Genomic DNA, 18,192 nt, shown 5'->3' with positions numbered 1-18,192 from the left:
TCCAGGGTATTGACAAATATATAATACTTCTCTGAGGGGTCTTGTTGGGGCTCAGGAAGTAAATGTGAAGGTTGACGTGGTGATGATAACAAATGCCCAAATATACAAGGCAATCTGCTTGGTTTTCTTAAGTAAAGACTGTTGGCTAGGAAGAAATGCAATCTAAAGTTGAATCAAACTTCTGCGTGTTAGATATGATTGCAGAATTACATCTAAAAGTGTTTGAAGAATTATCATATTTTCTAGAATGAATTAATTTTTTGCAATGAGCTTCAGCTTTGAGAGAGACTAATACCATTACTCAGTGTACATTTAGGGCACAAAATGCATTAAGCTAATTGCAAATGAAGATAAACACATCACGCGGCTTTGTGTGTGTGTGTGTGTGTGTATGTGTGTGTGTGTGTGCTGATGGAATGAGAATACACTTCAACAGATGGATGGTGAAACAAAGGGGCACTTGATCTGCAATTCTAAAGCTTTGAGAATTCCTGAAAGTGATAGCTGAGTTTTTCATCTTCCTATCGTGATGAGATTAACCCTTTAGGAATGTGGGACAAGGTGGATTGGGCATCCTGACTGCCTACACGTGACCCATTGCATATCTTCTCAAGAGCTCCAGTGCAGACTTTCCTGCTGGGACTTGGGATAGAAGGAAAAGGTCCACTTTCATACCCGCAAACAGAATCCTTGGCTTTCTTCTTGTTCTCCAACCAACTCATTTAAAGAAAAATTTTCTTAAATACATATTATGTGATGGAGGATAAGGAATGGTACCCTTCCAAACTCAGATGGAAAAGAAATAAATGCTGTGTAGGAAAGAAATCACTGATGATCACTGAACTTGGAGAAGAGTCTCATTCTAGTTTCAAAAGCTATCATGGTACTTTAGAGTCTAACAAATTGGAAATAGAATATGTTTTAAAATAATTAGAATTTTGTGTGTCTATTACTTTTGGTTTTGGTATATAATGTATTTACTTATAAGGTTTTTTTTAAAAGAGATTTATTTATTTTTAGAGAGAGGGTGAAGGAGCACAAGTGGGCGGGGCAGAGGGAGAGAGAGAATCTCAAGCAGACTCCATGCTCAGCACAGAGCCAGACGTGGGGCTCGATCTCACGACCCTGAAGTCACGACCTGGGCCAAAACCAAGAGTCAGAGTCAGATGCTTAACTGACTGCACCACCCAGACGCCCCATAAGGGTTTTTTGATATGAAAAAGATGCACGTAATTAATGGAAAACAATTCGATGCATTTGGAGATAAACATATGGCCATGAAACCATCCCCACAATCTATGCCATAAACCTATCCACCACCTCCAAAAATTTCCTCCCTCCTTCTTATTTTATTCCTATTTATTACTGTTATTTTATTCTGTGGTACGAACATTTAACATAAGATCTATCCTCTCAGCAAACTTTCAGTATTCATAAGCTCTTATAATTTAAACTTGTAATGGCTGTGCTTAAGAACTAGCTTTCACAATTCCTGAGGGTTGAGCAACCAGTTCTCTGAAGCCAGTGAGTGGCAGCTCCAGTGTGTCCCTGCTTTTCCCTCCCCTCCTGTACAGATAAGACAGGTTCAAACTCTGACACTACGCGGACAGAACCAAGATTCTGCCTGGAGAAAAAGACCATCTCCAAAGCGGGAACTCATACATTCAGTCACGAGCCTCAATTTTAAGGGAGACCAAAATGCTTTCATTGCTTCGGATTGCTATGACTTCTCCCAGGACCATAGGCAAATGGCCGATCATACGAACCACGCTGAAGGAGAAACACTTGACAAAGTTACGTGAATTGTGGGAACAATACATGTGGTTCTCTAAGTTGGTTTGACTTCACTCGAACAAATTATGGAAATGAATAAAAAGTACTTTTATTTGTGGTAGAAATTATGTTTGAAAATGACAAATCCCTGACTGCTGCCAGATCCTGCTCTTCTGTCTGAAAAGGAACTCCTATAAATAGCTGAAATCGGAGAACAGAATCAATTTGAGAGTGTTTGTGTATCTGTTATATTTATCTCTGTGTTTCCCTATAATCCTTCAATGTCTAGACACATTTACTTCAGTAAATTAGAATGTAAGTTGACTTCTATTTGTGAAACATACGAAATGATATGAATTAGATGAAAAACGTGTTATCAATTAAAATTTCATTCCTGAAATCCTATACATGGTCATGACATAAATAACTGCTTGTTTTAATTTTCTCAAGCTAACTTAAATTAAAATGAATCCCAGTAAAACTGAAGCTGTAAAATATTTTATCACGTATTTTATGCCGATACTGGATGCGTTAAAACGAACAGAATTCGAACTCTAAATATTTCTCAGGCAGCATCTGCTACGCAGATATTTATAAAGATTCTGCATCAATAGTGTGCACAGTATAACTTAAGAGGAAGTTCTTTGATGCCGTCACTGTCGATTTGTGTAATCCCATCCATCCCTCTCTGCCTTTGTTTATTTCTAGTTCACAGAGTTCTCTTTCCTCTTTTTCCTTCAGTTTCTTTGCTGAATTCTCCATAACATCAGAGACACAGTCAGAGATTTTTTAAATATCACCAAATAAAAGTCAGTTTGTTCCTTATCATATCTGACTTTTGCACTTGATTTCAGTAAAAGTATACTTACTTCTGGAAAAATTTGTGATTAATAATGGCTGAGTCTTTGGCACAAATCAATAGAGAGAAAGTGCTAGCTTTGTGAGGCAGGTTATGTTTGCATTTGAGCTAATATCCCACTTAGAGCAGAGGCCTCTCCAAGGCATTCACATCAGAAGGTGAACACTGCTTCTAAGAATGAACAGATCCCGTGAAGACCCAAAGAATCAGCTATGCTGGCGAAGAGATAGGCAGTATTGGGGTGATAGGCTTCTATTTTGCTAATGGAGCCACATCCATAACCACTCAAAGGAAACATTATAGTCACCTACTCCTCCTACGAATGAGGTCACCCTGGACTGAAACCCAGTTCTGTGACCACTGAGCTGAATTGGCTAGAAGACAGTGAGGAGTGACGTAGGGAGGGGTGCCTATCAGCAGAGGTTGGCCTGTGTGTCCTTTTGCATCATCTTTTGAAATTGCTCTTTCCTGGTCATGAAATAAGTATTTCCAAATTATTGTTTATTAGTCATCAATATGCTTTGAAAATGACCGACGCTGCAATGACTGTGATTAGAGTTGATTGTTATGCTTTCATGCCTGGTGTGAAAATACAGCTCTGGGAGCTGACTGGACACGGAGCTTTGTTGAGGTCTGATTGATTGAATTCATACGTGGTCTCCTTCCTTCAGACAATAATCGCTGTTGTACGTGCACAAGTATGCCTGTTGTGGTCACTGCTCCGGTCATAAAGAGTTTTGTTTGTTTGAGTTGCTATATTTTCTATGGGATGTGTTCATTTGTTCTAGGAAATTTCTGAAATGTCAAGTTCAAAGGATCCTGCAGCTATCCTCCAAAACAGCATCTCCCCATGAAGACCAAATGGTGTGGAAGGCAGAACATATTAATGTGTGACCGTTAACTATTCCATTTGCTGCCACGTCACTGGGGAAGGGTTTTCTACCCATTAATGAGCCCCTTGCAATAATGAGAAGCAGTTCATGGCCCCCAGACTGAAGCCTGGATCATCTTCTGAAATAGGTGACATTAGGATGTTGGATTCAATTCTAAAGCAGTGAAGCAGCAGTTCTAAGTGCCATCCCCTAGCCAGTGGCATCATTATCACCTAACAGCATGTTGGGAATACAAATTTCCTGGGCCTTACCCCTAGATTGGTTTAGACCTACGAAATCAAAGCCTCTGGGGCTGAGATCCTGCCATCTGCGATCTAATAAAGCCTCCACGTGATTCTCATCTAGGTCAGTTTGAAAATAGCTGCCCTAGAGCCCCCCTTTCCATCAGGAGAAGGCTAGGAGGCAGTTAACCGGCAGCTGAAGTTTGTGCGAGGTATGGAGGCCCATTGCGACCACACTGATGCACGCTTAGACGGTAGCTTGAAAGCCACCTTAGCTTTGATGGCTCAGACCTGATGTTTCTTCAGTCACTCCATGGTTGTCTCATAAATTGAGAATTTACTGTAGCTGAGGCCTCACCCTGGCCTTGAAGACTCCACGCCTTGAATTGATCTCCAGTTCCTGCCATTTTGTTTAGTTCCGATCCTGGCTTGCAGACCTTCTCACCCGGTACCGGCTCTGCCAAAATCCCAGGAAACAAAACTTCAGACTCAATCCCTCTGTAGCTCCTCTCCGCTCCGCTACCATGAGGGCGCCATTATTGCGGGCCACGCGGTGTGCAAGGGTAGCGAGTCAACACTGGGGCTGGAGGATCGCGGAAGGCAGGAGCCTCATCAGTTTTTTACTTACCCCTCTCCGGTGATATGCTAGCAAATGTTTAACAACTGGCTCTGAAAAAACAAGCGCATGGTGTTGCTGATGGTGGTGGTGTAAATACTCCCACTCTAGCTAATTTCAAGTTACCGAATGACGATACTAAACACAGGGCTGGGAAGAGATGAGTGCAGTCGGATCTCACACGTCGGTAGGAGCTGGCTCCCGGACACCGCAGCCCCTATTCCCAGTGCCTACCCAGGTCCCTGGTGCACAGTAGGTGGTCAAAAAATAAATATTTAATAAATGAATGAAAATGGATAGATCAGCGTGACTCTTTCTTCACCGCCACTGGAAAAGCAAGTCAGTGTGCATGCGCCACGGGGAAGGAAACACAACATCTATATACGTGGGTAGCACATTTTTGGTTTTACATTCTTATCCAGCCTCAGAGAATAAACAGTTGACATCAAACAGCATAAACATTTGTCACATAATCAAAAACAGTTATGTTGTTGTAAATAGGCATAACTCGACTATTCTAACTCCTCCCCAAATAATCCAGACACACGAATTAATCGGAGTATATAATTTCAAAGCAGAAATGATCTCTATTTTAACATGCTTAAGTGTTTGAACTCGTCATTGAAGCGGGATCATTAAACTGGTGAAACTGACATTTGAAGACATGACTTTTTTGTTCCTTGTTACCTTTTAAGGATATGTAATGTGATATGAAATTCACTATTTAATAAAGCCCTAGTTTACTTCATTCAACATTACCAAGTGCTATGTGCAAAGAAGTCATATTTCAAATTTCAGTAATATCATTTGATAAGGATTCCCCCCCCAGCCGTTTAAGACAGAGAGTATTTGTCAAACGTTTTCAGAATAAATGTCTCTTATTTAATACAAATTTATAACCCTATTTGAAGGGAAAGTTATGCTTTCCTTTCCGTAGGAGTAGAGCTGATTTTTGTGACTCCAAACGCGCATTTTGGCTACAAAGCTTTTGTTAACGTCTCTGCAATTAGATAATAGAAATCACTGCTGTTCTTCGGTCCCCCGCTCTGTTCTTCGCTTTTTAAATGCTCCCTGTGGGTGTTCATGTTCACTGGTATTTTCTTTCAACAATTCCTGTAAGTTATCCTTTCTTTGTGGATAAGTAAGAGTTTGCAAAACTTTACACCCTTATTCTTCAATTAAATACTGACACGGAGCAGCAGTGCGGGGCATGCTAATCAGCAGGACCTCCCTGTGGGAATTTGTGCTAGCAGACTGGGTCACATTGAAGGCAGACAGCGCTGTTGACACGGGCTGTCAAAAAGGCCTCACGTCTTTGAAAGGAAATCTTAATCTTCTTTATTCATGTGTGAACAGGTCCAGGCCCCCATCCCGGGACTCAGATGCGTTGGCTGTTTAAACTCCAGGTTGCTAGGTTTTGGGGGAGAGCCTGTTTGCTGTGTCTAGTTCCCCGGAATGGATGAGGACTGAAAATTAAAATCTGTCTGACACAGACCATGGTTTCCCGTCTCTGTTTGAAGAGACATGGCAACCCAGGGCGAAATGAAAAGGAATTTTATTGAGCGCAAAACCACTCAATGTTTAAATGTTGGATGGGGAGCCAAATGGTGATTTGGGGCCACCGGTAGATTGTTTATAGACGGTGGGATGGCTGTCAATCAAGGCACAATGGCAAAATTTGTGTCAGGAAAAAAAAGTGCGTTTCTAGTGGCTGAACTCCCATTTCCTGTTGAAATGCTCAGCTCCATGGATAAAAAGCTTTTTTTCTTAAGTTTCCAAGCGCAAAAAAATCCGAATAACAGAGATGCTGTTACTGTTAAACATCGTTTGATCTGGGTGGCACAGCACTTATTAAAGGTTTGAAGCTAAGTTCTATCCCAAAGATCTCCCATCCAGATTCTCCGCTGCATCTGAAGTTTCTTCCTCTTGGTTTTATCTCTTCTTGCCACATTTTTCACAAATAGAAAACAGGAGAAACAAATATATAACCACCAATTGGAAATCATCAAAGATATTTGGGAACAATATGTACTGTAACATTTTGAAAACCTAATACAAAAAAGATCTTAAGCATACATTTGATTTTATTTTGGGAACCATTTCCTCCTAGAAACGTGAAATTTTCTTGAGGGTTCTTTTAGATCATTTATGATACATTTTTATTGCAGATAGCATTTGCAAAAGCATATATAAGAAAGAAAAAATCTACCAATTAGCAATGCAAACTAGATTTTCAAAATAAGTTTTGACTCTATGTTTCCAGAGAAATCTTACGGCTTGCAAGTAATATATGTTACATTTACCTAGCGTGTTAGTTAAATTAGTTTTTTTCATTTAATTTTTTTAGAAGGCGAGATTTGAGATCTTATTAGATAATAATAGATTCCAATAGAGCCTCTAGTTCTCTGAGTATTTCTTAGATTTCTATGTATCTATAGCAGGCTTATCCTACCTATAATGGGGACAGTAGTGCTGAATCATTGGTAAGGAGACACACATCCCTTGGCACTCTTCTAGGAGGGAGGATAGTAAATTTGCTGCGTTGGGTCGATGACCAGCTCCTCTTTGGATTCATGTCACGTATTTGTAAAATGACTACTCAGGGGTATGGGTCCAGCCTTGATGAGGGAAAGAAGCAGACCTACAGGAAAGAAGGCCAGCATAAACACTCTATTGTCATTTTTGGTTTGGGGGAGTGCTAATTCAGCATACCTCTTATTCCCTAACAGCTCTGAACAGTTTTAGAAATAGTCACAGGACTTTTTATCCCTGTAATTAAAAATTTGGCAAAGTCGAAATAGAGAACATGGCTTATTCCCAAGTCTGAATCAAGCTTGTCACTACTTCCCCTGAGAGCACTTCCCCGAGTAGATTAAAATGTTGGTAAAAGTTTGTGCTTTGTAGCCCTGAGTGGGCATCCCAGGCAAGTAAATTAGAGTTCCCTAATCACAAGAAATTTTATGAGATGAAGCTGGGGTTGGGGGTGATGCCACGGCCAGGGAATATTTTGGTTGTCCTGACAACCATCAGAATCACTGGAAAATTGAATGGCTGTTTATCCAATATGGCCATTTTTGCTCATCATAAAAATAACAGTGGGAGAGTTAGAGCCATGTGGCGATGGTGTCACAGTCCCCACTTGGAAAGGACCTAATACCCAGATTCCCTGAGGGCTATCTGTCACCCTTCCCATCCCCTCAAGCACCTCTGTCAGCTCTCCGGTGGGAAAAGGTAAGAACACTTCCTGTCTCACCACAAAGGAAAGATTACTGGCTTCATGACTCAGGCCTTTCACTGAGACTCTGAAAGTGAAAGCAGGTTTCTATATATAATCTCAGTGTTGATAAGAGCAGCAAGATGTGGGCCTATAAATATTGCTAGAACCAGAACGATAAAGGATTGAAAGATCCTTGCAATTTTCCATAGTCCCTCCAAACTTCAAGAGTAAAGAAAATGTAAATGGCCTGTGCACACATATTCCCTCAGGAACTAGGAACAGCAGAGTTACCATGTCTTTATGCTGGCATCAGGGATTGTTAGCTTTGGCCAATTTGAAGTTACTAAATCACCTGGAGCTTCAAGGAGGGCAAAAAAAAAAAAAAAAAAAAGTAAATAATGTTAATACAGTAATAATAATGCGGTCTCCCTGGGGATTAGTAGGAAATATTTGAAATTTCACAACACAAAAAGGTTTTCGAAACATGTATTTCTCTTTAGGGTGGGCAGAGAAGGGGGTGTTGTTTAACCAAAGTGTCTTCTGCCATTTAATTTTCTTGTTCCAAAAAGATCACTATATCCTTCAGGTGTTTTAGCTGCTAGCACTCATTGCTCCCTTGAAATTAAAATTTGCTATGTCATTACAAAAGACTGGGAGAGGCGTACAGTCTTGGACGAGAAAAACACTCTTATCTATTTTCTGGAACTACTTTATCTGCCATTTCTGGGCCCGTGTCATCTTCCCCTGCCCTCGTGGCATGGAAAATTTTTGAGTGATGCGATGACTATAATTTCCTGGGCTTTTCCAGATTTCAGCCTTTGATTATAAATCAACGTTAACAAAATTAACCCAGCATTTGAAATTGTCTGTGACATTACTATTGATTCCACCCCATTTTACAAAGGTTACTTTTTTCCTCATTGTAGCTATTCCAAAGAGCTTCTGAGTAGCCACATCGGGGACTGAAATGAAAATAAAAATAAACTACCCTAAATTGCAAAAGCTAGAAGGGAAAAATTATATTAGGTTTTCCATGTTTCAAATAAAATGCAATAAATCTGTCTTAAAAACAAAAACTGGAAATAAGCTTCTCTATATTTCAAAATTATAGAATATAGTAGGAAAATAAAGTTAAACAGAATGATGGCTCAGAAGTCAATACATGCATGTATGAGGAAATAATCCTAACCTCCCTCCCACCCCCGGCCCCAACACACACATCCCCAGCCAGACTCCCCCGAACAAGAAAGGGAGGAACAGAGCATGTTGTCTCTCTCTCTCTCTCTCTCTCTCTCTCACTTTTTTTTAGTAATCTCTACACCCAAAATGGGGCTCAAACTCACAGCTCTGAGATCAAGAGTCCCATACTCTTCTGACTGAGCCAGCCAGGAGACCCAACATTTTGTCTTTGACCAACCACCACATTTCTTTATTTAGCTAGTTACCTATTTTTTCTTGACCCTTGGTATTTGTTTTTTTATCATGGCTTCCATCAATACTTTCCCCAGTACCTTGGGGCTTCTCTTGGCTTCTGGTGTCTCCATTTTCTCACTAGGGAATTTCCTTGAAGTTTTATCCAATAATACACTGATTCTGATGCAGCCAAACAGCAGGTCCTGATAAGGTCAGGTTTGGCTGGCTTTGGTGAGACAATGGCACCATTTCTCAGATTTTGCAGATGTCTAGTGAGTTCTTAAAGAAGTCCTGTTGATTACTGAACTGAGGACAGACATCCTTCCTCATTGTTCACAGGAAAAAGAAATGAGTAATAACTCTGGCGTGAAGTAACTTCCTAGTGACCACACTCTCACACAGATAAAATTTTAGACAGGTCCGTGGCTTTTCTCACTCCTTTCAGTCTCAAGGACTGTCTCATGTCAATGATTAAGGTCTCATCTCAATGTTGCATTTCAAGTTTTACCTGATGGGAAGTTCCTTCCTTCCCCACTTTGTGGTCACTTTAAGCTTGAAGGCTTGAGGTTAGTGAGGGGGTGGTCAGTAGTTGGCATCCTGTATCTTCCTGGTTCTGCGCTCTCTACTCCCTGCAGCTGCTATAGGTTTGGAGTTGGTGGGGATGTGCGAGTGAGGGGTTAGCTGAAATTTAGGGTGCTGGATCTAACCTCATGGGCCATTCTCATGGGTGCCTTGGCAGTTCACGCGGGGGAACTCTGACTACAGTTTCCTTGTCCCAGCTGTGCTTCCTCAGGCTCCATTTCCCTGGTCCTTTAGTATCTAGACTTCCAGATGCCCACGTTCGCTCAGACCCTCACAACCTCCTAGGTGGGGCCTGGGTGTGGAGGGGCTTTATAAGCTCCCAGGTGATTCTGATCTGCTGTCATACTTGCAATCTATGGATTTATTCCCAGCAGACTTTTCTTATCCCCATCCTCTCCCCTCTACCGCTGCACCCCGCAAAGCAAAATCTCACCTCAGTGAAATGGTTCCCTCTCAACTACATACGATAATTTGTGTTACCAAAGAGAACACTAAGCATTCTAAAACTTCCGTGTGCAGGTTAATGGTGATCCTCTGCCCTCCATAATAAAGGTGCTTAAACAAAAATTTTTTTTTTTGTCTGAGTATTTAACGTGCTAGTTTGGTTAACTTTCTCAAAACAAATGAACAGTCATTTTCAGGGAAAGCGAATTGCTTGCAAATATTAACCCCTCTTCTAACTTGCATTCCTCCAGTCCCTGTTGATGAAGTTTTAAAAAATTATGGGACCTGACATCAGTGAGGGCGCTCTAGAACAACTTACGGCTGGTGCTACACACACCGAAGTTCTGTCAAGGACGCAGAGATGACCCTGCCTCCATTTTGGCCTCGGTAAAGCTACAAAACAAAACAAAAATATTCATCAGTTTGATGACCGAATGTCCCAGAAACTATGTAGTTGATCAAGAAGCAATATCTACATCATTTGCCTACTAAAAATGAGCATTGGATGAGCTGTGGCTCATTTAAACCAGATATCCTTATAGCTGACCTCCTTCACTGATAAGGGTAATCAAGATCGATTGACTGGGATTGCCAAGGGAACCTCACAAGCTACAATAACTTTTCTGGAAATGCCAAATGAGTGAAAACCTTGATTCATTTAATAGTGTCCTTTAAAAGATACTTTTATTTTCTTTTTAAAGATTTTATTTATCTATTTGAGAGAGAGAAAGCATGAGTGGGGTGAGGGGCAGAGGGAGAAGGACTCCCCGCCAAGCAGAGAGCCCAATGCAGGGCTTGATCCCAGGACCCCGGGATCATGACCTAAGCCAAAGGCAGACGCTTACCAAATGAGCCACCCAGGTGCCCCTAAAAGATACTTTTAATGTGAGCATAAGTGCCATGTCAAAGACAGCATCAATGCTGTTTATTTTCCCAAATGTGAGTTTGCAGTAAGCACTGAAAGTACCTTAAACAAAGGCAAAAGATAGGATATCTGCATATATACACATAGCTCTTTCCATATGGTCCTAGGCTAAACATGATTTTAAGAGCATATAAATTGCTGGCAGGCTTTAAAGTGGATTGATCGTAACTTTGTAGACAGCTGAACTCAATTGTTCAAATGGTCTCCCTTTGGTCAAAATTTCAAACGAGAGTTCATGATTTGTCAAATTAGGATAATCCTGGAAAAGAAAATACAAGAAGAGATCCACTGAATTCAAACACGAAATGGAAACTGTGGTTGCTGGCAGGGGCAGCTCGAGCCGGATACATTTTATAGAGCAAATCAAGATCTGGCTTCTGAGTAAAATGACATCACCATAAAAAGAATGAGTGTAGGTCATGGGATGTCTGGGCAGGAGATGTCAAAGGAATGCAGGCCACGGAACCCTGGCCATTTGTTGCCTTCAAAGTAGCCAAGTAATATGCCATCTCTTTCCCAAATGTTCCTTCCTCTTCTGTCTTCTCCTAACACCCCCTTCTTCACCTGTGGACATCTGCTGTTGTGAAAAATGAAACTTGGGGTTTTTTCAGAGTGGTTAGGTTTAAGTCAAAAGTCACGTCAAGCCTGATCCAGGATGCCCTTCTTCAGTGTGAAGAGCTACTTTCACTGGGCAAGCCACCCTACTCCTTAGTTCCCAAAGGAGCCAACCCTCAAAGATTTCATAACGGTTTTAAAAATGCTATACATTCCCAGGTGCTTTTACAGGAACAAAGACCTCAATAATGAACTAATCCCTCGGAAACCATGAACCTTCAGAGCCAGCTTAATCCATGGTGCCTCTCTGTGCCTCTCAGACCACGGCTAATTGTTCTTCTTTTGCGATCATTATGCATATTGCTACTTGATATGGTGATGCTCTCTAACTGTATACACTGGAACTGCCTAGTTCTGAAAATGAGAGTTGAATGGTCTCAGATGCCCTGCCCCAGTTTCAAGAATGAGGAAAAATTTGGTGAATTCCTCGTAAGGTGCTTTGAGCACAAAGTGACTATGTCTCCTTGATTCTCCTTTTCAGGCTGTTGAGCAGAATTTTTCATGGCTTTTCACAGACACCGTGTTCAGTTCTTCCAGCAACATACAAAGCGTTGATGCATTAAGAAATCACCTCCCTGGGGTGCCTGGGTAGCTCAGTCGGTTAGGCGGCTGCCTTCAGCTCAGGTCATGATCCCAGAGTCCCAGGATCGAGCTCCATGTTGGGCTCCCTGCTCAACAGGGAATCTGCTTCTCCCTCTCCCTCTGCTCTTCCCTCCCACCCCTGCTCATGTTCTCTCTCTCTCTCACTCACTCTCTCTCAAATAAATAAATAAATAAATAATCCTTAAAAAAAGAAAGAAAGAAAGAAAGAAAGAAAGAAAGAAAGAAAGAAAGAAAGAAAGAAAGAAAGAAATCACCTCCCTGCTAAGTCATCAAAGATAAAACTACTCTGAGGAAAAAATGGGAAATTATTTTTAATTAAAAGAGGTGTAGATACTAAATGGAGAATAATTCCACTCATTAACACTTATTTTTTTGCCAGTGCCAGGCACAATCTTATAAGTATTTTAATGCATTATTTCTTTTAAAGACTAAAATACTGGTGAGATTGGTATTTGATTTCCACGTGGTAGAGGTACAAGAGATGAGGTATATAAGCGAGTTAACTTGTCCAAGGTCAGACACTGGGGAGGGACAGAGCCGTAATTTGATTCCAGAGTTGACTTTCATATAAATGGCACCCAGATCTGGTTGTTAACTATGGAATAACTCATGCAGAGAGTTCTACAAGTGTAAGCTTTAGCTTAGTATTAAAACAAAGGAAAAAAGTATGTCTGTCACATATGTTGGTTGTGAGAATAAAATAAGATAAAGCATAGTTCTTGGCTTAAGGAAGAGTAGCTACCAGCATTTCAGAAGAATTAAGACAATTATCTTCACAAAGGGTAAGAAGGACATTCTCATCTAGATTATTGATATTGGAAGGCTTCGATTCTTCATTTATTTAAAGATGCATAGCACTGTAGAGAGTTTTAGCTCTGCAAAGATGCATGAAACAGACATACTTAAGAAAGAGTATAAAGAAGGGAAAACTAACAAAAGTGTGCATTTCACAAAGTGCTCGGAAAGACAAGAGTTGGCTGAGGTGCGTATTCTGGTGTTTCTGAGAGCGACACAATGCCTTCTTGGAGCAGAGGGCATCCTCTGTAGTTTCAGCTACTGTAAGCTGGCACCCGTTCTCTCCCTGGGTCCCCATGCATGTGTTTGCCACATAAGACAGTGATTACAACAAAGGACAACTCATGTTGTTATATTTTCCTCCTTACTTGACGTGGTTAGGGACCTTGTCATTTGATCTTTCTGTACCAACTAGAACAAACCTGTGAACCCTGCTTAACCTTCTTCTGATAGTCCTACAGTTCAGGTTCTTTTTCCCTTCCAATTGTCATTGACATCGCAGAGATCTTAATCTCTATCAGAAGTTGGAAATTGGGTGCCTGGGTGGCTCAGTCGGTTAAGCGTCTGCCCTCACCTCAGGTCATGGTCCCGGGAGTCCTGGGATTGAGTCCCACATCAGGCTCCCTTCTCAGTGGGAAGCCTGCTTCTCCCTCTGCCTCTTCCCCTGACTTGTGCTCGCTCTCTCTCAAATAAATAAATAAAATCTTTTAAAAAAAGAAGAAGAAGAAGAAGTTGGAAATTTGCATTTTGAAGCCAAGGGCATATTTGGCTGTCCATTAAAATGTAGAGGTTTTTGAATCCATTATTTTCCCAATATTTCATGGAGTATTTCTTCTAGGTTTTCTGATAATCTTTGCTGAATTGGATAACTAACCATATGTCCTGACATATACACTGATCTAGGTGCATATATTCTTTTTTTCATTAAATGTAGAAATGAGTTGTAGTAACAGATGTTCATAGACTCTAATAGATGTAGGAAATACACATTAAATCCCTGCACAGGATTTTCTACAAAAAAATAAATAAATAAATAGTAGCCTCTGAAAAATTACTTTCCTGGTTTGTTTTGTTTTTCAAATGCCTCTCATTAAGTTAGAACAAGTTGATTTGATGCTGTAGCAATAAGTTTTAAACTAGCCAGGATCAGTATCCAATAGAAGGTCCAATTTTACCATGCATCAGAATGTTTGACTCCCTATAAGATACAGTCTTTAGTGCCAAATCAAAGATCAATGAGTGTTCCAGAAATTCTATGCTAGTAGAAAGCAGTTCCTTAGGGATTGCAACTAGATGGCAGGGGATCTTTTGACTTTTCCTGAAGCTGTGTTAATAATCACACCGTTTTTAAGTAAGTATTTGTCAGGGTATGTCCATAATGGAGATCGTGGACAATGGATAATGAGATTAATAATAATAGTAGATAGTAAGTGTAGGTAATGGATATTGGAGTTATGACTGTCCAGCACAAATCATTCCACAAAACTGCAACTCTCCAAGGCCCAACGTGTGGCAGAAGCCATAGATGAGCATGTGCAAAGGATGTGATCATACCCTTCCGGTGCCGATATTCTCAGGTGATGTATGTGTTAGTATGGAGTACACCGGGCTTATGTGGTGAGGAGTGCTGCCAGCTCTAGGAAGCTTGTGAAGACAAAATCAAGAAATCGGGACAGAGCTGAAGTCTTGCCAGAAGCACTGAAACTGATTTTCTCTTACTATGCCAGACCTGCCAAGTGTAGTACGTTGCTTTTGTTCAGCAACAGATCTTTTCTTTTTTTTAGATGAGTTATTCTGAGTTTTCTGTATTTGTTACGTGGAAAAGCAAAGTGTACTTTACTAAGTGTATCCGTGATTGGATGACTGTGTTTGAGATGAACATAGTGCTGCTGAGCATGAGACCACGTGAGGCATCAGCACATGTTCTGAGTGCCACAGCCTGAGGCTGAGCCCATGATTTGGCAGGGTCTGTGCTGTCAGCAGGGTCTAGTGGTGCCATGGGCTGTCACCTTGGACACCCTGATGCTCTTGGGAAATTTGTTGGATCACGCCAAACTTAGTGAGCTCGTCAATTAAATAGAGTTAACAATATCCAGGGTTGTGATGGAGCCAATTCGCACCAACTCTTGAGACTCTTGTGAGTGTTAAATTTTCAGGACTTTTCTGAGCTGGTTGATGTCACTAAGGCAGCTCTCAGTGGGCTGTGGTGGGAACAGTTACATCATAGAAGTTGGCAATGCCCAGATCAGGGCTCCCCTCCACCCCACTCCAATCCCGCACCCCGAAGGTCAGTGGTTAAGGTTTACCTGACACCGCTAGTAAAACCAATCTCGTGGGACTGCTGTGAGAATTGAATATGATGTATGTAAAGCAGTGTCTGATTGTAGGACGTTCTTGGACAATGACAGTCATTTAATTGGTATTAATATTATTATTCAGCATAAGCTGCATGACAGACTGTTTTTGTTTACCAATTCCTTTTGTTTCCCTGGTTACCCATTCCGGCTGTATCAGTTTCTTAGAACTGCCATAACAAAGCATCACAAGCCGGGTGGCTTAAAACACCAGAAATTTATTGTCTCATGGTTACGGAGCCTACAAGTCCAAAATCATGGTGTTGGCAGGGGCGTTCTCTCTCTGAAACATGTAGGAAAGTCTTACCTCTTTCTAGATTTCTGTGATATTTTTTTTGAAGATTTTATTTATTTATTGGAGAGAAAGAGAGAGCAGGAGGGAAAGGGTGAATGAGAATCCAGAGCAGACTCTACGATGAGCACAGAGCCCCACACGGAGCTTGGTCTCACCACCGTGAGCTCCTGACCTGAGCCGAAACCGAGAGTCAGACACTTAACTGACTGAGCCACACAGGCACCCCCTAGCTTTCTGTGATTCTGTTGGCAATTTTTAACATCCCTTTAGCTGAAAGCAACTCCCAACTGTGCCACTGGTGGCTCGTGTCATTCTCCACCTGTGTCTCCATCTTCACATGGCTGTCTTCTGATAATGGCACCAGTCATCTTGGATTAGGGTCCCACCCTACTCCGTTACAACCCCATTTTAACTAATTACGTCTGCAGTGACCTGATTTCCAAATAAGGTCACATTCTGAAGACCTAGGGGTAGGATTTCAACATATCTTTTTTAAGAGGACACAATTTACCCCATAACTTCTTTCTCACACCATTTGAAATTGTCTTGCAGTCTGCCTTACGGCATTGCTCCACTCATCCCTGCTTGTAGTCAGTCTGTTTCAATTTGCTCTTCATCTATAACCTGATAAAGTTGTTAGACGTATGTTAATGCTGAACAAAGCATTGTTTTAGGTCACTACTGTAGTGGTTTACATTGAAGAAACAAAATACACTTATAAAGCATTAAATATTGGGCATTGTTCTGTATGTACGAATTATAGAGATGCATGAAAGATGGATTAGCCTTCAAGGAGCTGAGTAAAGGAAACGGATATACAAAAAAACCCATCCACAGAAGATGTTATGGTAGCCACCTGCGTGCGCATGGGGCCTGAGCCACATAAGACACGGGGCCGATGGATCCCTGGGCAAGTGGGGAGGGAAGGCCAGAAAAGCTTCTCCAGGATGATTTAAACTGGGCAGGAAGAGGGAAGAGCAAATGTTAGGTATTCATGTTCCTTAGCTTCCAACAAATAAACAGATATTTTAAAAGCCATTTTTTACTGCTTGTTTACATCCACCTCTGGAAGTCGTGCTGCCCAAGTAGCAGACACAGGGGGTCGTAACCTTTTAAACCAGTGGCAATCAGAGATGATCAAGCTTCTTAATGCAGGCTGGCAGTCTGAATCACGGATTCATTGATTGTCCTCTAAGGAAGATATTTAGGGCTTTCCATATATTTATCAGATGCATAACCTGCAATTATTGGCTTCTCTATACCACCTTAGTATTGTTAATAATTTTCTGAGTGTATTGAGTTAAATAGCCAAGAATGTCAGAAAGGTTAACAGCCAGCTTGTAGGAGGCCTGGATCCATATCTATGAATGGGAAAAATAAATTGGATAGCACACATTTAATAGACATTCATGAAAAAGTCAGCAATAATGTAATAAAGGAGAAGAGACCTTAGAGTCAGAGAGATCAGAAGTTGAATTCTGGCTCTGTGTTTTATGAGCTGTGTGACCTTTTAATAATGTTATATCATACGGTTGTTGTAAAAATCAAATTAAATGACATAGAGAGACAGATTGGGCCCTGGAATCCGAGTAAAGCTCAGATTTCATTTTCTAAGTTCAGTTTCTGTATCAACAAAATGAAGATAAAGTAATACACATTATAGAGAATAGGGTATGCGTTGATATAATCCATTCTCACATGACAACCTAGTCTTGACCATGAGGTCTCTGTCACAACTCCTCAACTCTGCTGTTGTAGGAAGAAAACAACGTAGACAATATGGTAATAACACATATCGATGTGAATAGTGTCTATGTTCCACAAAAAAACCTATGAGTGTTAAAATTTAAATTTCATAAAATTTCCATGTGTAATGAACTATTCTTTTTCTTTTTTTTTTTCCAACCATTTAAAGATGTAAACATCTTTCTTACCCATAAATTGCCAAGCTGTGCTCTATACTGGTACGGAACAACCCTTGGATCTATGGATATAATTTTTGGCTGTGTGCTGTTGGATATTTTTGTTTACTTTTTAAGTAATGTTCCTGGAGTATTTGCCATGTTTCAGATTTTGTGATAATACCTACAGTATCTTATTTAACATTCCTAAGAACACCAGGAGGTAAGCAGTATTTCCTCCTAGTTGAGGAATAAATTAAGGTTGTGATGGTTAAGTAAATATTTGTTCACTACTCTATTCCAGGAAATTCTTGGTAGGGTGGGAAAGTTGGCCATATAAACAAGGTTACTGGCCTCAAAGAACTTACATTCTGGGGATAGGAGAAATACAGTGAACAAATGAAAAATCAGATTGTAAGATCCTTGTAGATTATAACAAATTTTATGTAGGAAATAGGAAGGTAGATATGATAGTGAAAACTAAAGCATCCAGATATATACTTTAGATAGAATATTCAAGAAAGGTCTCTGCCGTAGTGACATTGGAGCAGAGATCCAGAGACTAAGAATTAACTAGCCATGGGAAGCATCAGGGCAAGCCTCCGAGGATGGCATGGCTTGGAAATAACAGGTCAGTGTGTCAAGAATAAGTTGTAGAAAAAGAGTAGGAAGAGGTGAGGTTGGAG

The sequence above is a fragment of the Ursus americanus genome, chromosome 9 (assembly GCF_024610735.1).
Source record: "Ursus americanus isolate L20-20 chromosome 9, mUrsAme1.1.p, whole genome shotgun sequence".
Lineage (NCBI taxonomy): Eukaryota > Metazoa > Chordata > Mammalia > Carnivora > Ursidae > Ursus > Ursus americanus.
Note: the sequence above shows the minus strand (reverse complement) of the source record.